Raw genomic sequence first — 21,024 nt, forward strand, 5'->3', positions numbered from 1 at the left:
CCGCGAGGGTGTGAATGTGTCCGCTCTCTTTGTCTTAAATGAAAGTCGCAACAGCCCATAAACCCTTAATAAAACACCTCCAGTTCATTTGATGCCTTTAGCTGTCCCCGCATAAAGTCATTCTAATCCTGTGCTCCATTCCAATTCCACAGCTAGTCATCTATTTATCTATTTATTTATTTATTTATTTATTTATGCATCCACCCTGGGGTTAAGTGAGTAAGTGCTGTGAGCAAGGCACATAAAAACTAATGCATTGTTAAAACACATGTTGCTCTAGTCTGTTGCTGCAGAGGGTTCTGAGGCGCGGGCCATAATTCAGTGCTGGTGCTGGCAGGCTGGAAGTCTCTTATTAAAGAAATAAAGTCAAGGTGTGTGTGTGTGTGTGTGTGTGTGTGTGTGTGTGTGTGTGTGTGTGTGTGTGTGTGTGTGTGTGTGTGTGTGTGTGTGTGTGTGTGTGTGTGTGTGTGTGTGTGTGTGTGTGTGTGTGTGTGTGTGTGTGTGTGTGTGTGTGTGATACGGCATGGCGTGGTGGGGGCAAAGCGAGGCAGCTGGCGTGGGTTACAGGCCTCCAACAGAGGCCTGATTGTTGCGGCAGACGGTGGCGAGCGAGGTGTACAGAGAGGAGAGGAGACTGGAGAGGAGAGGAGAGGAGACTGGAGAGGAGAAGAGAGGAGAGGAGAAGAAAAGAGAGGAGGTGCACAGAGAGGAGAGGAGAGCAGAGGAGAGGAGTAGAGAGGAGAGGAGAGGAGAGGAGAGGAGAGGAGAGAAGAGCGAGGTGCACAGAGAGGAGAGGAGAGAGGAGAGGAGAGGAGAGGAGAAAGAGGAGAGGAGAGGAGGGGAAAGGTACCCCAACCTCTCCCCACCGGTCAACGCTGAAGTACCACCCCACGGGGGGTCCGCCCGTTAAAACGTGAGTGTAGTAAAAAGTGCGGCTGCGAAAGCACTCAGTGGGAACTGTCTGAAGAGAAGAGGCAGCCGGAGAGAAATGAGGCGCAGAGAGAGAGAGAGAAGACAGAAAGGGAAAGGGAGAAAGATCGTTGAGAGAGGGAGGAGGTGTTGCGCACGTTGTGTTTCTTGGTATTTGTGGAAAAAGTGATCAGAAGTTTCCCAAAGGCAGGCAGCAGCAGTCAGTCAACTCTCAATCACCATGTGCGTCCAGTTGCCATGGTTTCTGTCCCAACACGAACAGAAATGCCTAATGGATGGAGTGTCTGCTATGAGGAGCTAGAGAGAGAGAGAGAGAGAGAGAGAGAGAGAGAGAGAGATACTGTCTCTGTCTGCCCTAAACCCCCAGGTACACCAGAGTGCCATAAAGCAACTTCTGGAACAAAATGCCATGAGGAGTGCGAGAGGCCTGTCGCTACATGACGGCAACAACAGTCATTCTGCTCTCCGCATTCCACTCTCTTGCTCGCTCTTTCTTTCTTTCTTTCTTTCTTTCTTTCTTTCTTTCTTTCTTTCTTTCTTTTTACGCTCTTTGCTCTCTGAGCAGCAGTCCTGCTATGATGCAATTTTTGCTTTTGACAAAAAGACTGAAATACCGTATGTAAAATGTTTCATTTTTAAAAGAGGGTGCGGGAGGTTAATGTAGCCATCCACATGACAATTTTGTTTCTCAAAAAGCATTTTGAACTTGGTTTCTGAATTATTTATATTTATGAATGGTTGATTTAATAGACGAACCATTCATGATAACAAACAGACCTGTTTTTGAAGAGGGAAAGACCTTTGCCTCCTCTTATTTCTGACATTATTGAATTTGTTCTGTCCTAATTTTTGACAATTTACATGTACGTTTAAACTATATTGTAGGAGAAAAAGTGTCACCATGTGATTCCGATTTTGAGAGACAACAATTCACTGAATCCTACTCATTGTGTATATATAAACATTATTTTGAAAGTCATCAGCAATTTTTTGTTTTTGTTTTTTTCCCTCTCCTTGGTTCTGTTTTTTGTGTGTTGCTAACGCCTTTTTGTGAGTCTGGCCACGGTCGCACATCATCCTGTTGGCGTGGGAGGCTCTTCCTCTCGTATCAGCACACTTCACACGTACAACTCTGCCAGAGAAAAAAAGACAAGAGAGAGAGAGAGAGAGAGAGAGAGAGAGAGAGAGAGAGAGAGAGAGAGAGAGAGAGAGAGAGAGAGAGAGAGAGAGTCTGCTTCTCAGATTGAGACCAAGTCAACTACCTTTTTAGCAGCAGTGCACACAGTGCACATGACGTCACAGAATTTTCCTAACTTGGCACTGTATGCATTCTCAGATCAAAGTGTCTGATCACATATGCCCCAACCAAAACTGATTTCTCATATCGCTGACCTGCTGACTGCAACTCCCATTGCATGTGAGGGTTCTGCTTCGTCTCTCTCTGTAAGAATATCGATTGGTAACAATGCAATGAGTTTACCCGGCAAGAGCAGGACAGATCATAGTTCAGCTTTGTCTTGGCTGGTTTCTGCTAAGACCGGAGATTCTCCAGTCTTGCCCAGTGACTTCTACATTAGATGCACAGATACACCTTTACTCATACGGGTACAGTTGCACTAGCAATTCGAACGGATGGGACCAACAGCTAGCCGTATATCTTATAAATATGACCAACAACTTTATCACAGACAAGTATTAACATGGAATCGCTTGAAATGCTAATGATTATATTGCCTGGAAAGCTGCAAATGACTTCAACTGAATGCATGCAAATATTTCTCCCGGCCAGGCACGTATTCAGAGAAATGCTTTGTTCTCTACTTTCAGCTAACGGTCACTGTCGCTATTCTCAGCCGGCTTATCAGCTTGTACTTGATTTGAATTTTATGGGGAATAAAATATTGGACGGATGGGTCGCGTCGCCACAAACAATTCTACAGCCTGCCAGGGCCAGTGAAGAGAAGAGGCATGCAGATGGAGAGGCATGGCAGGAGTATATTTGGAATGGATAAATATGGTCCCCCTGCTATGGCATTTGATTTTATTTTGGGCGAGGTTTCCATCGCATGCCGCCGTCACAAATGCGCCATCGATTCGCAGCGGCCCGTCCCTGTCCCTCTCTCAAAGGGTCCTGGCTCACACACAAACACACACACTCACACACACACTCACACTCACACACACACACAGACACAGACACAGACACAGACACACACACACACACACACACACACACACACACACACACACACACACACACACACACACACACACACACACACACACACACACAAAGAGCATTCAAACATATGTGACCAGCAGACCCAATGATTTTTTTTTTTTTGCAAAAGCAATCTCAATTTCAGCTTTTGTGGCGGTTGCAAATGAAGTTCTCAGAACTGTGGTTAATCATACAGTATTCAAGCATGAAAGGAGTGGTTTACTCACACACATAGACACAACACACCACCCACACACAACACACATATTCACAAGCTCTTTCTTGGTGATAGAAAGAGAAAGAGAGAACAAGAGAACAAGAAGGTGTAAAAAGAAAGAGAAATACAAAGAATAAGAGAAATACCTGCTCAAAAATCTTTGCTTTTTAATTACAAACAAAGACAAATAAAACAGTTACTACGCAGTATAAAGAACAAAGGCGGGAAGTATGTTGGGGTTTCGATGCTCTTCATGTCTCTGACTGATCTGAGTGGGCCCTTCGCTGCTTCAGTCTTTTGTAGCGAAACATATGATTCACTCCATGCCACTACGCTCGCTTTCTGGTTTTCACATACAGTAGTCCTTCATATAGGCATTCCTGACTAACATGACTGGAAGGGGACACCCCTAGACGATTGCCATTTCTACCTCATCTCCTCGATGTCGCCTTATTGTCGCTTGTCGATGTGCTGGACAAAGCAAGTCGAGTGGGACGTTGCTGCGGAGACGCCTTCAGAGGCCAACTCTAGTCAGACAGGTCCACAGAGTGCACTTAGCGTAGCGTAGCATAGCGCAGCGCTACCTGGAAATGATGCTCTCTCTGCACAGGACAGAACAGGGTCAGGAGCATGGTGTGTGTGTGTGTGTGTGTGTGTGTGTGTGTGTGTGTGTGTGTGTGTGTGTGTGTGTGTGTGTGTGTGTGTGTGTGTGTGTGTGTGCCCGTGTGTGTGCGTGCCCGTGTCTGTGTGTGTGTGTGTGTGTGTGTGTGTGTGTGTGTGTGTGTGTGTGTGTGTGTGTGAGTGTGCCCGTGTGTGTGCGCGCCCGTGTCTCTGTGTGTGTGTGTGTGTGTCTGTGTGTGTGTGTGTGTGTGTGTGTGTGTGTGTGTGTGTGTGTGTGTGTGTGTGTGTGTGTGTGAGGGAGATTATTAGTCAGAGTGCTCTATTTAAATTCAATTGAACTCAATTTTATGTATATGGAGTCAATAACTGAAATTGAATCAAGGTACTTTCTTCGTAGAGTATGAGCTAGAGCTAGGTCTGTGTGTATATTGTGCTAGTGTGTGTACATTGTGCACGTATTATCCGTGTGTGTGCGTGTGCGTGGGCATGTGTGTGTGTGTCTACGTGTGTATGAAAGAGACAGAGAAAGTGTGTCGGTGAGGACTGAGGAGGGGGGAATCTCAAGTTTAGAGTGTAAATGTGTTTGGGGTGTAAAACAGGAGGGAAATGTGAGCGCATGGGGGCTTAGGGTGGGATGGGGTGCAGTGGGGGAGAGGGCTATGGCCAGTGACACATAAATTACCGACACAGAGGGGGATTTTCACAGGGGCTGAGACTCCTACCGTGCTCAGCCAAGGTGTGCCTGTCTGTCTGTCTGTCTGTCTCTCTGGCACGTCCTGTCCTGGTTCTCAATACTGTAACGGTCGGCTTCACAAATATATCACCTCAAGCGTCATAATCGATTGGCTTCCTACACTTGTGTTTTATGTGCGAATTGTTGGCTTTTTTAAGGGGGAAAAAAAGAGAAACATACCGAGACAGAGGCACCTTCAAACAAGATCCCTTTTCAGAAAATCTGAGTGTAACAACGCTTGAAAAATGCATGACTAAAAACAAGGCATGAAAACCAGTTGCCTTTTCCATCTCCCCGTGCATCAAAATAACAGCCAGCATATGGTGCGGTATGGTACGAAAAACGCTTTGTGAGAGTGTTGCTGGTTTGCATGTTGTTCTACTGTACATGCGAATCTACTTTAAAGGCAAACCACTCTTTAAAAAGTTGCAATTTAAAAAAGTGTGCTTAATGATGCTTGACTAAAACACTATGGAAAAATGACAAGCTTCCTCGTGTCCAGAGGAATTAAAGAGAGAAGAAAGAGACAACCATTGAGTGGAAAAGTGTGGTGCACCCAGAGAAAGCCTCAGCCATGGACACAAAAAAGGGAAACATTTGTTTCCATTTAACATGAACGCACACATGAACGCACACATCCTGCACACGCACACACACACACACACACACACACACACACACACACACACACACACAGATAAACACACACACGTGTACACACACCCACGCATACACATGCGCACACACGTACACACACACTCGGACACACACACGTACACACGTACACACACACTCGGACACACACACGTACACACGTACACACACACACACAGTAAAAGAGTTGTAAATGTGAAACAATGAGTGAGAAGTTACAGCTTTAAGTCCCTCGGGCCACATCATGTGAAATAAATGAAGTGAAACTAACTTTTGACGCGTTATAAAACAGGAGTGTTATGTCCATTAACAGCGACTGATAAAGCTGCTGCTGTGTGTTGTGTGGTGTGTATGTGTTGAGGTTGTGTGTGTGTGTGTGTGTGTGTGTGTGTGTGTGTGTGTGTGTGTGTGTGTGTGTGTGTGTGTGTGTGTGTGTGTGTGTGTGTGTGTGTGTGTGTGTGTGTGCCTGCGCATGTGTGTGTGTAGGGGTTTGTGTGTGCGTGCGTTTGTGTGTGTGTCTGTGTGTGTGTGTCTGTGTGCATGCGTCCATGTGTGTACATGCATATGTGTGTGTGTTAAGGGGCCCGGCGACCCTGTGAATGAGGGCTGCAGTGGTGTAGTGTTAACGCCTGAAGTCAAGCATCTCTGTGAATCATCGGTGGATTTCCCAGCTCGAGTCACCGACTGCCAGCGTGATTCAGAGGAGCCCTGTCTGTGCCTTTGATCCGGGCCACAAAATGTCTGCTGCGTGCGGAAAAGAGACTAAACGGCCTGCCACACGCTCTTCGCTTCAGGCCCAATAAAAACCTAGAGGTCTGAAACCGTCCACTCGTCCTCCTCTCCACTCCAGGACCTAAAGTGCAAAAGCAGAAACTTTGACCCGACAGCCAGAAATTCTCACGCTGATCTTCTCACTAATATGAGATGACCCGAACGACATTTTCTTCGACTCAATGGTGACAGTAACAGTAAGAACGCTATTAACGTTTGTAGGCTATTCTAATTAGCAGTGGTCGATATGACTAACCACTCGCCTATTTAACGATAGAAACTAATTTTCAACGGTATGATTTTATAAGTCACATGGTTTATCGTGCTCGTAAATGAACCAGTAAGTGAGCAATATAGTCACTGACCCTTGGCGCACTCTATCCAACCACACATTTTTCCTTCAAGGAAAAAAAAAAAAACAGTGGTTTAAACCGTTCCGAAGTTTTTTGGTGTGGTGGAGGAAAAAAAAAAGAACACATCCAGCCTACGTTTGTCCCCTTTATCGAAAACACTGCTGAGGTTTCATTGAGGCAATAGATCTACAGAGCGATAGAAAGAAATGTTTCCAGGGCGGTTCTATCATAACTGGCAGGTGCCATGTCAAGTTTCCAAGGCCCTGCTGGCTGGCTAGCCCTACCTGTCATCTGCTAACAAGTTGCAGCAGAGATGCAAAGCTGTGGTGCCACTCACTTCTCATTACTCACAGGGAAGCCAGCGGGGGAAAAAGGGGTCAGTTGTCTCGGGCCCAGGGAGAGGAGGTGGGCCCCAGAATTGGGTCCTCATTACATTCTACATGTTGGGAAGGGGGCTGTCAGGTTATCACCAGACCTAATCACACTACTGTAAATCCCATAGGGACTGCGTGCTTTATGTTTGACGGCGGCTGTTTATTGGGCGTTAAGATTGTGTGTCATTTGGCATATGTAGCCATAGCCAATCGTGTCAGTTGTATCTATTCAAATAAACTGCAGTCACCGCACAAACTGCAGTCACGCCTCCCTACTCTCTGATTGCAGAGAGACAGGGATCATGATCCGGTACCCTCACTGAGGGTAGACTCCATGCTGTCTTTCAGATCGGAACGATTATGCAAAGCAGCATGGGATTTCCCAGGCTAGGAAGTGGGGGGGGGGGTGTCTTTCAGATGACTTTGCCCCGTGCGCGGCCGAGGCTGTCAGCGGCCCTGTTACTACTTACTTCTACTGCCCCCGTACTCTTGGCTCCGGCCTATAGCTCTGCATCAGGCTGCCGTACGGTGTAGTGTGGTGCGGTACGTGGGCTTTAATTGAATGGAAAGGTGACACAGCGAGCCTGTTTCCACTTGCTCCAGGAGCCCAGGAGCCGCAGCATGTTTCTGATTGAGCCTAATGAGCTGCCTCTGGTATGGCCTTCATTTTCCTTTTCCAACGCGCTGGCCTGGCTGGAGGATTTTTTTTCCTTGGGATGAATGCGGAGTTGTGTTATTCATTTGACATGGTTGCTCTCTCTCTCCCTCTCACTCTCCTTCTCCGTTCCCGCAGATGGACGGACGGCAGGGCAGAATGGAGGGAATGGAAGGGAATGGAAGAGAAGGGAGGGGAGGGGAGGGAGGGAAAGGCCCTAACAGGAGGAGTTTCCATCCCTCTCTGCACTGGAGACTCTGTGAGGTTCCACAGGCCCATGGATCAAGCCATGGCCAGAAAGTGGACAGACACAGACACTCGCATCTACACTCTCACACACACAGTGTCACACTCTCGCCTAACCACACACACACCAACACACACACACACCTACACATACACACACACACACACACACACACACACACACACACACACACACACACACACACACACACACACACACACACACGCACACGCACACGCACACAGACACGCACTCACACACACACACACACACAGTCACACACAGTTCATACACACTAACAACCACACATTGCACCCTGTACATCTTTGCACTCTACACCCCATGCAAAATACTTGAAAAGAAAGGTGATGCAATGATTCACATCTTGTAATCAAAACAAAGGCCAACACAGAGTGCGGTGACACAGTGTGACAAGACTGACAGAGTGTGCAAAGACTCCCACACAAGAGCACCTGATTTTGCTGTCACGGTGAACTTCTATGACAAGCGTGAAAGTGTAAACACAAACACGCACACACATACACACACCATGACAAACAATATCCATCTGTCCAGACAACTGAAGGGGAAAACAATCGGGAATCATCCAAGATGAAAAAGAATAATATTAACTAAGACAAGCAGGGCTACTTCTCAGCGACTAGACCCAGGGATGACCGGAGTACTCAACATACTTTCTCCATACGTTGTTTAATTTTGGTGCACAAAGTGACTGATGTTTTGATACACCTGCACCTTCCTCAGAGTCAAGAATATTGTAAAATAATAAAAGAATATCGCATTGGCAGAGATTAAGCAGGAAGTGGTGGTTAAGAAAGCCAGAGTGACCTCAGATGTCCCCCTTGATATTCACAGTTTACCATTAACCCAATGGTTGGTCAGTTGTGGAAATCTCAAAGACAAAGGAATTGGTTTGCGTGTGTGTGTGTGTGTGTGTGTGTGTGTGTGTGTGTGTGTGTGTGTGTGTGTGTGTGTGTGTGTGTGTGTGTGTGTGTGTGTGTGTGTGTGTGTGTGTGTGTGTGTGTGTGTGTGTGTGTGTGTGTGTGTTTTGTCGCAAGAGAAGTCTGTGTGTGGTGTGTGTGTATCATTTGTTTGTACTGTGTTTCTTGGTAAGAGGGCGGGTGCAGAGAGTGCATGAGCAAGTGCACGTGTGGGTGGCAACAGATTTGCATGTGTCTGCTCAACTAACAATATGTAAACGTGCGACAAATGTGCGCAAGCACACACACACACACACACACACACACACACACACACACACACACACACACACACACACACACACACACACACACACACACACACACACACACTTGTGTCACTGCCTATGTTTGTCAAAGCATGCTGTGAGTATGCACTGTACAGTATGTACATTGTGTGTGTGCGTGTGTGTTCATATGCATGCAAGGCTGTTCACTCTCATGATGGGAATCTCCCGCACACATATGGCCATAACGCGACTATCTGAGAATACTCCAGGGATCTGTGCTTGCCTGACTAGCTGGTGACTCTGTACTAGGGCTGCACGATGTATTGAAAATGTATCGTTATCAAAATATCACAGCTTGCAATAGACATATCGCAAAAGCTGGTTAAATTACAATACCTAGCTTTTAAATGTTAATAACAGCAAATTTGGGGGAAAGGTTAAAAAAGGTTTTCAAAAGGTTGACATTTTAAGTTGATGTTGTATATTAGCCCTGTTTTTTCCTAATAAAAATAATGTTGGAAATAAAACATTGCTCTTAGCTGTTTTTATACATGATAAAGTGTAGAATGGCAAGTTGAGAGGGGAAAATATATGAATATATTAAATATATTAAAGTCAAAAAGTCTCAAAGTAAAAAAATAAATTAAATTAAATTAAAAAAAGAGGCAGGTTGAGAAAAGAGATGAAGAGTGAAGGAGGAGTGCATTTTGACACTGTCTTGCTGCTTCTAAACCTGGGCCTGGTGCTTTAAATGCTTACTGGAGATGACAGTGAAGATGAGAGTGAAGATGCAGTGAAGTTGCAGTTTTCTCTTCTTTTATCTGATCCAAAGGCAGCATCCTTGAGTTTGAGCACTCCAAAGATTGAAAGATGTACAAGACCACACAATACAATTGCACTTTCATCATTGAAAACGAAAATGAAATATTACGTACACACGGGAAGTCAAACAACAAATATGTGACACAGTATCCTACAGTATGGTGCCATTCTTCAATATATGAGGCTATCACAAAACAGGTAGAAGTGTTTCATTCATTATTGTGGCTATAATAACTTTGCAGTTTGGCTATAAGATGAATCTCTGATTCACACCTTCCATGTACTGCTTACAAAACAATGATGATTTTTAACAATTAAAATGTTTCACTGAAAATGCCACATTTATCCTTTAAATGCCCATTTTATTTCGCAACAAATCAACACTTGTCATTCTTCTTAAACAGAACTGCAACACATGGCATGGAAACTAGTCACACCTCTCATGAAAAAAAATCTCATAACAAAAACGCTATGCTTTTTCTCTTGAAATTCAGACAGGGGATTTCCCTCCTCCAGCAGTTTGAGTAAATGATTTGTGTGTAAACGGAGTGCTGTGTGCATATCTGCCTGGTTTTCGTGGGAGGTTAAATTGGGGTAATCTTATCGCAATGGATTTACACTTTCATTAACGTGCCTTCAGCCTACACAGTCAGACAGCGGAAGTCACTCTGTGTTCCGTGTTACATTTTTGCAAGTAGACTCATTTTTGGAGCAAGGTGTAGCATTTTTGCAAATGCATCACTTAGTTTTTCCTTCAATGTTTTGTTATTTGTATTTTGAAAGTGAAAGCCCATTGGGAAACTCCAACTCCCATTGTCATTGTGACACAGCACACAAGTGAACACTGCACACTGCACACAACGAAATTGCATTTATGCCTCACCCGTGCAAGGGGGCAGCCCTCAGTGGCGCCCCATGGGGAGCAGTGCGGTGGGACGGTACCATGCTCAGGGTACCTCAGTCATGGAGGAGGATGGGGGAGAGCACTGTTTGATTACTCCCCCCACCAACCTGGCGGGTCGGGAGTCGAACCGGCAACCTCTGGGATGCAAGTCTGACGCCCTAACCGCTCACCCATGACTGCCCATGATTTTCTCCTCATACCGATAATTTCTATGTAGAGTAGAGTAGAGTAACTTTACTGATTACATCCGTAATTTCCTCCAGGATTATATATATACTCTGTGCTCTACTTTATTCCAAAAGTAATGAAGTAAAATCAGGGTTTTGTGTGATGAGTGGGAACCCCGATCTGACAGTATTTCGCCATCACCTATAAGCAGGGGTAGGGAACCTATGTTTCGAGGTCCGTTTACGACCGCCTTACCCGGCCTCTGACATAATTTTAATGTTGTGCAGTTTCAAATGAAATATGACACGTTTTGTAAATAAATGCAATACAATTTGTACAATTGCAATACAATTAAGTCATAACTTCAGGGGACCTAGTGAAGGTGGAGTGTTGTAAAGATGGCCGCCTTCAATATAGGCCTAAAGTGCAGGGCGAAATCCTGATTTGCGTTCATAGTATGGCCCTTGGAGGACTTTATAAAATTTCAAGTGGCCCCTTGAATGAAAAAGGCTTCCCACCCCTGCGTTGAAGCATAGTGAGGAGGCGTCTCCCGTCCTCATTTCTATTCCTGTTCTAAATAGATGGTCCAGTAAACTCTCCATGCCCCAAACTCCAACAAGGCGTCATTGCAAGGCCTCTCAGCAGTACACTGTTCAGAATGAATTGAGATGGGGAAGGATCGGGAAAGGACCCAGGTCGTAATCGAACCCTGGGTCGTCAGCGTTGCAGCTCAGTTCCCTACCGTCCGTCAGAGCCACGGTAGGGTCACACTAAGTAAAGTCACATGCATTTAGGAGAGCGGAGTTGATCCCACTTTATATTACATTACATTATGCTTTAGTCCATTTTTTTTCGACTTACACTTATTTTTTAAGTGCAGGGTATTGGTTACAGTCCCTGGAGCAGTGTGGGGGTACGCGAGCACACTGCAGGGGATACTTCAGCCATGGAGTGTGGTGGGGAATGGTAACAAATGTATTTGAACCTGCAATCCACTGATCTAAAGCCCATCTCCTTAACCAGGCTTAGGGGGTACGCGAGACAAAAAAGGTTGGGAAACACTGCTTTAGTCTCCTGGCTAGCGTATTGGAAATCTTCGACTGTACATCAGCCTCGGATGCACACACCAGAGAGAGAAACTAGACGAGGCCAACCCACCGACCAAAAGACATCCGTGGTATTTCTGGCGAAGCAATCAAAATAAACAGGAAATGTGTGAGCAGAAAATAATCTTGAATCTAAGCTATCTGGTCATGTACCGTTTTATCGAAATCCATATTGCTGTCAGAGGCTAATCAGCTTAGATCCAATAAATAGGCCTTAATCTTGTTTTTGTTTGTTGTGTTGTTAACCACATGTGCACTACAATGGAAACCGTGATTAACCAAGGACACTGCATTGTGTCATTGTTGACTATAGCATTCCAGTTGAATGAGTTCTGTGATCCACAAGAAGTCCATGTACAGCATTACAAGCGGATGAAGGCATGCCACAACATCACAGGAAACCAATGGCAGATAAATTAATGATCTATCTCTGCTCACGTCATGGAACAATATCTTCTCATTGGTGCTGATGTTGGGTGTTATATTTGTTGACCACTTAGCTACCACTACTTGACATGGGAGAAAATAGTGTGTATAGTGTGTGTGTGTGTGTGTGTGTGTGTGTGTGTGTGTGTGTGTGTGTGTGTGTGTGTGTGTGTGTGTGTGTGTGTGTGTGTGTGTGTGTGTGTGTGTGTGTGTGTGTGTGTGTGTGTGTGTGTGTGTGTACTAACAATGTTTGCACAGTTGTACGTAGTATGTGTGACCAACTGCTCCTGATAAAATGCTAACCTTTTCCTGCAGAGCCTGTCATAACTTTTTGGTCATCAAATGGTAATGACCATGTCTTTATCTATTACATAAAATGCTTGGCAATGTTATAGCAATGCTGTTCTGTGATGTACAGTACAGTAGTTAAGCTTTTTCAGAAAATAGTGAATGGCTGGCGATTCCACCTGCATGAAAGGGCTATGCCGTATCACTGTACTGTGTCTACGGCTAAAACGACAATAAAAGGCCCACTTGACTAACACCTGTTAGGGGATGCCACTAGACATTAGGGGCCTCAATGAACACATGTGTGACATTGTTGTCAATTGGCATCAGTTAAGTGCCCGTCACATTACACCGCACTGTTTTCTTGTCTGCTGGAAGCTGGTATGTTTCAGATTGTGGTTGAAACAGATCTCAGAGCTAAAACCCTGATGTCAGTGTGACAGAGGATGATCTCTGTACACACTATTTGGCCTGCAGCAGACTCACCATAGAAATCAGTGAGTTTACTTTGAGGCCTCTATTTATTTATTCCTGTCTGCTCAGAGGTAAACAACTGCCTGATGGGTTTCCTGTGTGGACCGGACACATACACAAGGCTGGGGGACAACATGGCGCATCGTCTTCTCCCCTGCATCGGACGTAAACATACCACGTACAGTATAGTGACAATTTGCTCCTCCATATTGCTGCATGGCTAACTTACTCATAACGAAAGTTTGAAAGAAATATCTAATAATCAGAGTTAATATATTAGATAGTAACATTAACATTAACATTAAATAAGCTTTTAAATATGTGTGAAACTACGAAGGTGTATCATGCTCTTCCTTGCATGGGACATTATTGCATGTACAGTCATGGGAAAAGTCAGAGTCTGCTTTAACTAATCCCACCCAAACATTTACATGTCATCATACACTACTTTCATTGGTCATAAGATGTAAACATTTACAGGACAACAAGGCATAAGTAAGTACACCCTTGCATTCAATAGGTTCTAACCCTCAGTTAGTCGCAATAACCTTAACCAGACATTTTCTGTAGTAGCCGATCAGATTACGTAGTAATACAATCAGGATGTATCTTGTCTCCCTCTTCTTTAAAAAAACTGCCCCTCTTCAGCAAGGTTTCTGGGATGTCTGGAGTGAATAGCTTTCTTGAGTTCATGCTATCATCTAAATTATTTTTGTCTGGGCTTTGACTGGGCTCCAGAATGTGTATTGCATTGTTGTGAAGCCATTCTAAAGTCTATTTGCTTCTACAATATGGGTTGCTCTCCCATTTCAGCACTCATCCTCTAGAATGTACTTCAACTGTGTGACACCTACCGTGTTTCTGTAAAATATCTCAATAAACTTCTGAGTTCACTGTTCCACTGATAAAAGCAAACTGACAAGGGCTTGAGGCACCAAGGTAGCCACATATAATGATGCTACCGGGCGTACAAACTTTTTGCTATTGGTGCTATTGGAGATACCACAGTAGATTTATTTCAGACAGTAAATAGCAAGTCATTGAGTATTAAACTAGGATGTCATAAAGTTTGGCTGCCAAACCTGCGGCATGAAGCTCTGTGTATCTACAAGGGGAGGAAAACTTGATAGTGAAAGTTGTGTTTTTAGTCACATGAAGTCACTCTATATGCTACTGGGTCAGTTGGCCTGTCCGTCTATTGGAAACCGGTTTTGCTTTGGAGGGCTTGCTTGTGACATACAGTAGGTGTGGTGCGATGGCCTTGTTTGTTGAGAGTGAGACTATTTTCTGTATGACTGTAAGAACTGTACAGTGAGTGTGTGTGTGTGTGCTTGCGCAGCGTGCTTGTAACTGTGTGAGTGTGTGTGTGTGTGTGTGTGTGTGTGTGTGTGTGTGTGTGTGTGTGTGTGTGTGTGTGTGTGTGTGTGTGTGTGTGTGTGTGTGTGTGTGTGTGTGTGTGTGTGTGTGTGCGTAACTCTGTGCTTGTGTCTGTGTTTGTGTGTGTGTGTGTGTGTGTGTGTGTGTGTGTGTGTGTGTGTGTGTGTGTGTGTGTGTGTGTGTGTGTGTGTGTGTGTGTGTGTGTGTGCGTGCAGGGCAGTGGAGCAGCAGGCTCTGCCTATTATTAACCCAGATCGCCACACTCTCACGGCGACCGCAGCTGTGCTGCCGGGCTGGAGAGCAAACAACCACACAGCAGTGCCACACACACACACACACATAACACACACACGCACACGCACACGCACACGCACACACACACAATAGAGCAGATGAGCACACACAGTACACATATCCAAACACAGATGCCTACAAACATATTACATTGAAGTGACACACAGACACACCTCACTCCTCACAAACAAACACACACACACAGCACACACACAAACAAGTACACACACACACAAATACAAATACACACACACACACACACACACACACACACACACACACACACACACACACACACACACACACACACACACACACACACACACACACACACACACAGTGTCGTGTAAGTGGCCTCTTTCTGTACTGGCTACACAAACAGGAGCCAGTGTGAGGTGATTAATTAGATAAACACACAGGTCGACACCACAAGGGCCCTCAAAGTCTGTCACCATGACCACCATAATCAGCCTCACAGGAGACTTCGCCACCAGAGAGAGGGATGCAGAGAGAGAGAAAGAGGGAGAGAAAGAGGGAGGGAGAGAGAGAGAGAGAGAGAGAGAGAGAGAGAGAGAGAGAGAGAGATTTTACCACCAGGGATCAAGAGGGAGAAAGAAAGAAAGAGTGAGCGAGTTCACCGCTAGAGAGAGAAAGAGAAAGAGACCGACAGGGGAGCGAAAAGAATGGGTTGCGAAGAGGAGGAGTTATAAAGAAAGAAACGAACGACAGGAAAGGACAGAGTGAGTGGAAGAGGGGCCAAAGAATGGGACAGGGCCAGCTGAGTGTAACGAGGACGGACACATGTGGCAAGGGCAGAGGAGAGGCAAGAAGAGGAGAGAAGAGAAGAGAAGAGAAGAGAAGAGAAGAGAAGAGAAGAGGAGAGGTGAGAAGAGGAGAGGTGAGAAGAGGAGAGGTGAGAAGAGAAGAGAAGAGAAGAGAAGAGAAGAGAAGAGGAGAGAAGACAAGGACAGAAGAGGAGAGAAGAGCAGAGCAGAGGAGAGGAGAGGAGAGGAGAGGAGAGAAGAGAAGAGAAGAGGAGAGGAGAGGAGAGACAAGAAGAAGAGAGGAGAGACAAGGAGAGGAGAGACAAGGAGAGGAGAGGAGAGGAGAGGAGAGGAGAGGAGAGGAGAGGAGAGGAGAGGAGAGCAGAGGAGAGCAGAGCAGAGGAGAGGAGGGGAGAGGAGAGGAGAGCAGAGGAGAGCAGAGCAGAAGAGAAGAGAAGAGGAGAGGAGAGGAGGATAGGCGGAGAGGAGAGGAGAGCAGAGGAGAGCAGAGGAGAGCAGAGGAGAGGAGAGGAGAGGAGATGTCACCTGCTCCAGACAGGAGAGGACAGAAGGGCAGAGAACAGGTAGAGGTGATAGAAGACATGCAGAGAGGACAAACAATTACCACAGAAGAGAGAGAAGAGAATTGAGAAGAGAAGTAAAGAAAACAGAAGAAAAGAGACAAGAAGATACAAGAAAAGCAAATAAAACAAGAGACAAAAAGATACAAGAAGAGGACAGGAAATAGGAGAAGAGAAGAGAAGAGAAGAGAAGAGAAGAGAAGAGAAGAGAAGAGAAGAGAAGAGACGAGAAGAGAAGAGAATAGAAAAGGAGAAGAAACAAGACAAGACAAGAGACGAGACGAGACGAGACGAGACGAGAAGAGAAGAGAAGAGAAGAGAAGAGAAGAGAAGAGAAGAGAAGAGACAAGAAGACCAGACAAGACAAGAGAGGAGAAGAGACAAGAAGACAAGACAAGACAAGACAAGAGAGGAGAAGAGAAGAGAAGAGAAGAGAAGAGAAGAGAAGAGAAGAGAAGAGAAGAGAAGAGAAGAGAAGAGAAGAGAATAGAAGAGAAGAGAAGAGAAGAGAAGAGAAGAGAAGAGAGGAGAAGAGAAGAGAAGAGAGGAGAGGGTCCATGTGGTGGTAGCAGTGGGAGGGCATGAGTCCAAGTGGTTTCTGCAAATATGGACAGACTGCGCACTGCAGCCCTTCTGGCTGTCACACGCTGCATGTGACATATGCTCCCATGCAGCACACTGCACTCTACACACGCTACAGCACTCGAGCTGCCACGCTCTGCTGCGCCCTCACGCTAGCTCTGTTCCCAATGCTCAACGCTGACCAGACCATATCAACTACTGACAGGATGGGTTTTTTTTATGGACGTCACGGTGTAACACAGACTGCCCGTTCAGGATTTTTGTCAAGGTCAAATCGATAAAGATAATTAAGGGGTGGAAGGTTTTTTTTTACTTATTTAAGATATTTTATAAAATATTTTACTGTTTAACCTAATGATGCCATCAATTCATAGAGAAAAGAAAAGTCATAATAGACATTTTTTATCCTTGGTAGAGGATTATGTTGCAAAATACCATGGAGAACTGACCTTGCCCTTTTAAGGATGAGGTGTCCATTGCCAATTTAAGAAAACATTGAGTGCCTTGCTTTGTGTTCATATTTAAATGGTACATCTCTATGAATCAGCGTAATAGTATCACACTAACATCGACTGTTGGCAATGTGTTAAAAATATTTCCCTGATTGTGATGTATTGTCTGAATCATGATAGATCAGTGTATTTATACTGTGGAAATTCGCATCAAAAGTCAAATGTTCACAGTAACATTAATTTGCTGATTAAGCTTGGCCGATGTCTAATAATTCCTAAACCAGTATTTTCCTGACATAATGTTAAACATTTCTTGATTGAATATGGTCATTTTTTTCCACAGTAAATCAAAGAAAGGTAGTGGTGATGGTAGTGGTAAAGGTGGTGGAGGTGATAGTGGTAGGGGTGATGGTACTGGTGGTGGTGGTGGTGGTAGTGGAGATGATGGAGGTGGTAGAGGTGGTGGTAATGGTGGTGGTGTTGGTGGTTGAGGGGGCTAGTCCACAGGAGCTCCGTCTCTGTCTGTCTGATCATTTTATTTCTGCACTTGGACAATCTCAGTGGCAAGAACGAGTGTGGGGCTGATGGTGGATGAGGATGGTGGATGGTGGACAAGGTGGAAGTGGTGGAGGAGGTGATGGTGGTGGTGATGGTGGAGGAGGTAGTAGTCCGGTAGTGGTGGTGGAGGTGGTGGTGGTAGTGGTGATTGTAGTGGTGGTGGTGGTAGTGGTGATTGTAGTGGTGGTGGTGGTAGTGGTGATTGTAGTGGTGGTGGTAGTTGGGGTGATGGAGGTAGTCCGGTGGTGGTGTTGGTAGTTGAGGGGGCTAGTCCACAGGAGCTCTGGCTCTGTCTGTCCATCTGTCCGTCAGTCTGTGTCCCTTCCCTTCTTTTCCCTTCCCTGGCCACCGCCCGCCTGCCTGCCCGCCTGCCTGCCCGCCTGCCTGCCCGCCTGCCCGCCCGCCTGCCTGCCTGCCCGCCTGCCCGCCTGCCTGCCTGCCTGCCGGCCTTCCCGCCTTCCCGCCTGCCTGCCTGCCTGCCTGCCCGCCTGCCCGCCTGCCTGCCCGCCTGCCTGCCTGCCCGCCTGCCTGCCTGCCTGCCTGCCTGCCTGCCTGCCTGTCTGTCTGCCCTCTTGCCTGCCTGCCTGCCCGCCTGTCTACCTGCCCGCCTGCCTGTCTGCCTGCCTGCCCGCCCACCTGCCTGCCCTCCTGCCTGCCCGCCTGCCTGCCTGTCTGCCTGCCTGCCCGCCTGCCTGCCCTCCTGCCCGCCTGCCTGCCTGCTCGCGTGCCTGCCCGCCTGTTTGCCTGCCTGCCCGCCTGCCTGCCTGCCTGCCTGCCTGCCTGCCTGCCTGCCCGCCTGCCTGCCTGCCCGCCTGCCCGCCTGCCTGCCCGCCTGCCTGGGCCCGGTGGTGCGCCCTGACGTCACCTGCACCATCTGCCGTCTTATGGCAGCTCTTGCTCTTATCCCTCTCTGCACGCCGCGCCACGCCGCACCACACCTCACACCGGCCCATGACATGATGCGCACACACACACTCAGGGCCGCTGACAGCTTTGGCCAGGCCCAGGGCAATGTCATCTGAAAGGGCCTCCCATCCCAATGTCGTACATACAATGTAATGAGGACCCAATTCTGGGGCCCCTCTCTCCCTGGGTCTGGGACAACTGTCCCCTTTGTCCCCCTGCACACACTACTCAGCCCATCTTCAGCTCACGTTTCAAGCTCACTTTGCCAATTTCTTTTGTGTGTGTGTGTGCGTGTATGTGTGATTAATATGACGCATTAAGTTACGGTATATGCGCACTGATGATTCTGTGATTTTCTAAAAAGTGCATTAGTGTTAAAGCACTAATCTACTGTACTGTTTATGTTTACAAGTAAATATTCAGTATTTCTTATAGACATTTCAGAAACTTCAATGGTCTTTAAAATGTCTTAACACCATTGTACCAAAATGTTTGCTTTTAATTTGTACACCAAAAGTATGTCTAGTTGTATAATGAAAGTCTTTTTCAAAATGTGACACATCCTAGGACTTTTATTTTTTTAAAAGATTCATTTAAAACAAGACCAAAAGATTACGTTTTTGGTACTTACTCTGCGGATACACCAGCGGCGATCTGAGCGAGTCGAGCGGCGGAAGTAATTGACTTTGTATTGAGTCGAGAGACAAAAGCGATTCTGGAGACTAGAGCGATTTGCGCGACGAGCGCGACAATTTGAAGTTGAAATCTTTTCAACTTTCTATGACGCGGTTCGGCGACAAGCCGCGACAGCCAATGACTGTATAGAGGTCAGTGACCACAGCCAATGGGAATGCTTGAATGCTTTGCCTTCTGCCTGTACGGACATACTCCAGTCTCCTCAATCTCTCATATCGCTTGCTGCTACACTCTGTCGCTTGAATCGCGTCGCCGCTGGTGTATCTCTGCGGTTACAGCTTGGAAAGTTAAATCACTGCTGATCCTGATCAGAATGGAGGAGCAACTCTTTGAGTATATTTCAACAATGTAAAAGCTGCTTTAAGATATGGATAAACTCAACTTCAGTAGTGACTGTGGTTTAAGTCTTGCCAAAGATTCCAAAGGCACACTGCTGGTAAAGTTATAGTACAAAGCCTTTAATGAAACGGGCTGACGCGTTGCGATTACTGTCTCCTTCAGAGCCTCAATGAAGAGCTGCTCTGTCCACTAGAGGTGACTAATGAAGTTATGTAAGGGTTAACGTTCGGCGAGAAGGTCGCTACCGTGGAATAGCAGCACGACAGAGAGAATCTTTAGACCCCGACGCGGAGCGGAGGGGTCTTGTTCTCTCTGAAGTGCTGCTATTCCACAAAGCGACCGACTCGCCGAAAGTTAACCCGCTTATTATATGGATATACTTAAATGATTCACACATGGCGGGGACATTTCTTTAGACCTATTTAATGTTAGGATTGTTGCTGCGCAAAACAAAACAGTGCCGTTGTGGAACACCGCTAGGCAACAGCTAGGTAGCCAGGACAACAGGTGTTGTCTATCACAGCAGCTGATTAGAGTGACAAAAGACCGGACCCCCTGCGGAGTGATATGAAACATTCGCTTTAGCCACTGACTTGTATACAAGCCAGTGGCTTTAGCAGTGAACGTCTTGTTGCCATTGACAGCGGTAGCCAGGACAACGGGTGCTGTCTATCACAGCAGCTGATTAGAGTCTTGTTGAAAAGTCGCTTTAGCAGTGAAAAGTCTTGTTGCCATTGACAGCGGTCTGTTATAGACCAACCCGTCCGTTATCGAAAAATAACAGACGTCCGAACGTTGGGGAGCCCCGTTGAAATGAATGGAGCATTCGACAGATGACGTCACAACCATATAATAAGATGCGTTAATGTTATGTTTGGTTTGCACTGACCTACCTTTCATCAGTTTTATCGCGCAAAAAAAGCCCTGCCATTACCCTACACAGATTTTAGACAACTGCCTAATATACATAGGCCTACTGCAAGTCCTAATATAAATACCAGCCACACATAAATATAGTAATATACATGCACAATGTGCTTCACAATATACTGCATATATTCCAGACGCAGGTGTTGCTTCATGGAGTCAGCATTCTTCTTCTCCTCAAGGGAGGTTTAGACAGAGGCACTAGCCAGACAGTGCTGTGGGCGGTAAGATTATTTGTCTTTGCAATGGGACGAGACAGAATATTATACCGATGTCAGCTACATACACGTACAGTACAAGCTCTGCAACATTACCGCTACAACTAGCATTCGATGATCACTAACTTTTATTTT

At 46.1% G+C, this 21,024-nt stretch overlaps 1 protein-coding gene across 2 annotated transcripts in view; it reads right to left on the reverse strand.

The window, feature by feature from the left end:
• Positions 1–21,024, reverse strand: part of nfatc3a (nuclear factor of activated T cells 3a) — a 126,392-nt gene that overhangs the window by 6,658 nt on the left and 98,710 nt on the right. The gene's annotated exons all lie outside the window — the stretch shown is intronic.

The sequence above is a fragment of the Engraulis encrasicolus genome, chromosome 22 (genome assembly GCF_034702125.1).
Source record: "Engraulis encrasicolus isolate BLACKSEA-1 chromosome 22, IST_EnEncr_1.0, whole genome shotgun sequence".
NCBI lineage: Eukaryota > Metazoa > Chordata > Actinopteri > Clupeiformes > Engraulidae > Engraulis > Engraulis encrasicolus.